Raw genomic sequence first — 4,235 nt, forward strand, 5'->3', positions numbered from 1 at the left:
GAATCTCTACTGCGCAGACTCTGGCTCCAAACGAATCTCTACTGCGCAGACTCTGGCTCCAAACGAATCTCTACTGCGCAGATTCTGGCTCCAAACGAATCTCTACTGCGCAGACTCTGGCTCAAGATGGCAGCGGCCATACTGAGATGCTTTGGCTTCACTTTTCTATAGTGGAAGGAAGTGGAGACGCGTCGTCCATCTTTTTTACAGTCTATGGTTTTTTGAATGGGAGTTTGGTTAAATCCCCTAAAATAAGGTCTGTGGTTCACACAAGCTCAGGATTCTTTCAAGTTTTATTCTACAACATAAAACACACCAGTTACAACCCACTCGTGATTTTTTAAAACTGTTCTGTTTCTTAAAAAAGACGGTTGCTAACAAGTTGCTAAATGGGACTACAGGCGCTGGCGGAGACATTAAACGTCATCACACCGAACAGTTTATCAATTTACAGTATTTTCCAATCATAGTGTATATAGTACAATTAATTGTAGAATAACCAATTAATAGTTTCCCGCATTTTATATTGTTGTTCGACAATGTTTTTTTTGCTTTGCCCCGAAATGCAACACAAGTGTTCGGATGGAAGATGCTCGTTTTATCGTTTTCCTACTGATGTATCCCAGCGGAGACTCTGGGTTCATACCATAAGGTAAACTCATATTACGATTATTCATGTGAATAACATAAACACCACACGGCTTAGTCAAGGTGAAAGTGAAACTTTAACGATGCATAGTGCTTAAAGCCACATTAAAATTAAATGTTCACGGCCACATGAAGCTGTTATAGATTGAGGATTTTTAAGAAGCAAGGATAAAATAAAATTTTGTGTAGCCACCCTAACAAAACGATAGCTCAAATGTGGTACTTTATTCACTAAAATAAGTTTAATCTTACCATATCCAAAAACTTGCTCACTCTGCTGTTATTTAATAGATTAAATGCACTAGAATTTTATTGAATAGTACGTGGAGACACGTTTTTAATTAAAATATTCATATTAATCAAGGATTTATTGACTTTTAATGCACCTTATTTCGAAATGTACAGAAATACTTGCTTTCATATGTCGTTTAGTTATGATTATTTCATTTATTCATTATACTATTTATTACTAATGTCTCATTTCAGTTTTAGTTTCGCTCTAGTTTTATTCCAGTTTATATGAAAAGGTTCATGTAGCGTGGATTCAAATTCATATACAGAGTAAATCCTTTTCACTGAACGTGGTAAAAATAAGTTTGAAAAGTTGTGGGAAGCCTGGTGCTGGTGACGTTGAAGGCGAGCGACTATGGTGCTGTAGTTCGTTTATAGCATAGACTGTATAAAAACATGGACATAGTGCCCGTGACGTCACCCGTAGGTTTGCGAAGAGTGTTTTTGAAGCTCAAAGTGGGCGGAGGCGGCCGTCGCCATCTTGGCAGCGCATCACTCCCGGGTAATCGAAAATGGGCAAAGAGGCGGGAGCTGGTTGCTGAAACCACGCCCACCTAGCTCGACGGTGGTGACAGCAGCGGCAATCCACCTGTCACTCAAGTGGCCATGCCCTTAATTATGCAGAACTTTAAGGCTTAATATAATTTAAACATATGAGTTATAAAACAATTCACCCCCCCTCACAGTTGTCATGAAGGGCAGAATTAGCTATATAGACCAAAATCATTTTTTGAACCAGGCTGTAAACATGTTTTTTCTGTGCTGTAAAGTTGGGCATTTTAACATGGGGAGTCTATGGGATTGACTCCCTTTTGCAGCCAGCCTCTAGTGGCCAGTTGACGAATTACAGTTTAAGTCACTTCCATGTTGGCTTCACGTGAGAGAGCGGGAGGTTGCCGCTTGGTTTATAGCCTAGCCCTGCGTCCCAATGTTCATACTATCCATCCTAAATAGTATGTGAGATTAGAATAAGTGTGTCCCAAAGCATAGTATGTTGAAAAGAGTATGCCAAAAGTCCCCGAATGGTCTACTTTTTCAGGTCGATTTTTGAGTGTGGATCCGTGCACACTCTAATGACTAATATTACCCACAAACCATTGTGCTTTGATTAATGATCTGGTCGAGAACTACAAACATGAATAAAAAGCGTTAAAAAACTACAAACATGGTGGATGCGCGCGACAGACGGTTAAGTAGAGAGGTTTTGATAAAGGGGTTCGAGTTACTAATAATTAACATTTAACCTGGTAAAAAAAGTATTTATTTAATGTTATCTGTGTTATATTTCATCTGCAACAGCAATGCAAACTTTTTTAAACATCCGTTTGGTCATTAACTTTTAAATGCATCATTATGCAGAAAATATGAGCAGAAAATTCTCCGCATGAAGATCTGCGGCTCGCAGATCAACGTGCTACTTCTTTTCTCTCCAATACGGTAGTTAAATGAAATGAAAAGTGGAGGATATAAACTGTGACAAGATGATTGACAGGCCAGTTTACAGTGACAGGGTGCATGTAATTATGCGACAGAGCGGACCGTTAAAGACGCAATTGTATGACGTTATAGTATGTCCCAAAGCTTGCCTACTCTTCTACTACACACTCAAAAGTGTGAACTTTTTCTTCACCAAAAAAGTACATACTTTGAGGGCGTAGTATAAGTAGGCACATTGGGACGCAGCATAAGTTTAGCTTTTAAGTTCTGGCTCTTTTTTTTAGGCTTCAAAATTCATAAAAGTTATATTATTTTGTAAATATGATCTTGATTGACAAAACGTGTAAGTTTCATGAACTATGGTTGAACACAGAGCTTATTTTTTGCGATAATCCAAAAGCCTATTGAAAAATCCCATTGGCTTTTTGTCGAGGGCACCAGTGCGATGCTAACAGCTGATCCGCCTACAAAGTGGCGTCATAGTTCCCCCACTCTATTGAAAATTACCAATATCACATAGAATTTATTTAGGATGGATAGTAAGCACATTTGGGACGCAGGCAAATTGAAATTAGGGCTGTCAGTTTAACTCGTTAACTTAATTATTTAGTTATGAAAAATAACGCGATTAAAATATTTTAATGCAGTTAACACACTGGCCCCGCCCCCAGACAAGTAAGTTAAGTCATCTTACATTTCATACAATTCACTGCTGACAAATATGATGCAGGGCAACAACTCCACAAATGCAGTTATGCCCCCAAAAATGCTCCTGTATGAGTTTTTATCTCATTTATATCATATGATAAGCAATATCACACGAGCAGTAAGAGAGCAATCACAAGAGTGTTGATTTTGTCCCGAATATAACGAGTGCAAATGTGATTTCATATACCAGTTCAGTAAATAAGAAGTTAATATTGTTTTATATTTTAAACACAATATTGTCTGATTTTGCTCAGTTTTGTCAACAAAAATATTACCTAAAGCTACAGCAGAGTTGTTGTGCATCTGTGAGCACAGCGGTGTTTAGTTTCTGAATGAATCCGCGTTTTGAACGAATCGTGTGAACCAATGATTCAAAGCCCCATTTATAGAGAGATCCGTTTACTTCATTCCTGAATGAATCAGCCATTTGAACGAATCAAATGAATGAAGGCATAAAGACATTTACCGTCACCTGCTGGCAGTTTTTATTTCTTATTTAGAGTATTATTTCATTTTAAAGGGGTGGTTCACTGTTTTTTTTCTAGGCTTGATTGTGTTTATGGGGTGCAGTCTAACATGTGTTAATACTTCGTAAAAAAAAAAACGCATTATTTTTCACATAATCTACCTTTATTCTACAACGCTCTGTCCCTTCTCTGAGAACCGCGCTGATCATTTCCTGCTTTTATGAAGCCCCGCCCTCAGAAATAGGCGATGGGCTCTGATTGGTTAGCTAGCCCAGTGTGTTGTGATTGGCTAAACCGCCTCTAGTGTGCATCTAAACTTCCCGCCCCTCACCTCAGCGGCATGTGCTCCGGTTGTATTGTAAACAAAGGCGTCGTTAATATCGCTTATCAGTAGGGCTGCACGATAATTCGCATCTGATTACAGAACCGGCTTTACTGACAAGATGCACGTTAAATATCACATGCGATTTATCGTGCAGCCCTACTTATCAGTTTGAGCCCGATTGAGACTCAGAGGATATTATTGAATAACAAGCACAGCTCTTAATGGTAGGCCTATGTTTTTTGTTTGTTGTTGTCTCATACTTTTAGATATGCTGTTATTTGTAAATGCTACTGCTTATGTTAGCTTTTAATATACGGTTTTATACTGATTAAAGCTTTAATACAGTACGGCAACTGCAC

This window comes from Sinocyclocheilus rhinocerous, unplaced genomic scaffold (genome assembly GCF_001515625.1).
Source record: "Sinocyclocheilus rhinocerous isolate Xijiao unplaced genomic scaffold, SAMN03320098_v1.1 scaffold552, whole genome shotgun sequence".
Taxonomy (NCBI): Eukaryota; Metazoa; Chordata; class Actinopteri; order Cypriniformes; family Cyprinidae; genus Sinocyclocheilus; species Sinocyclocheilus rhinocerous.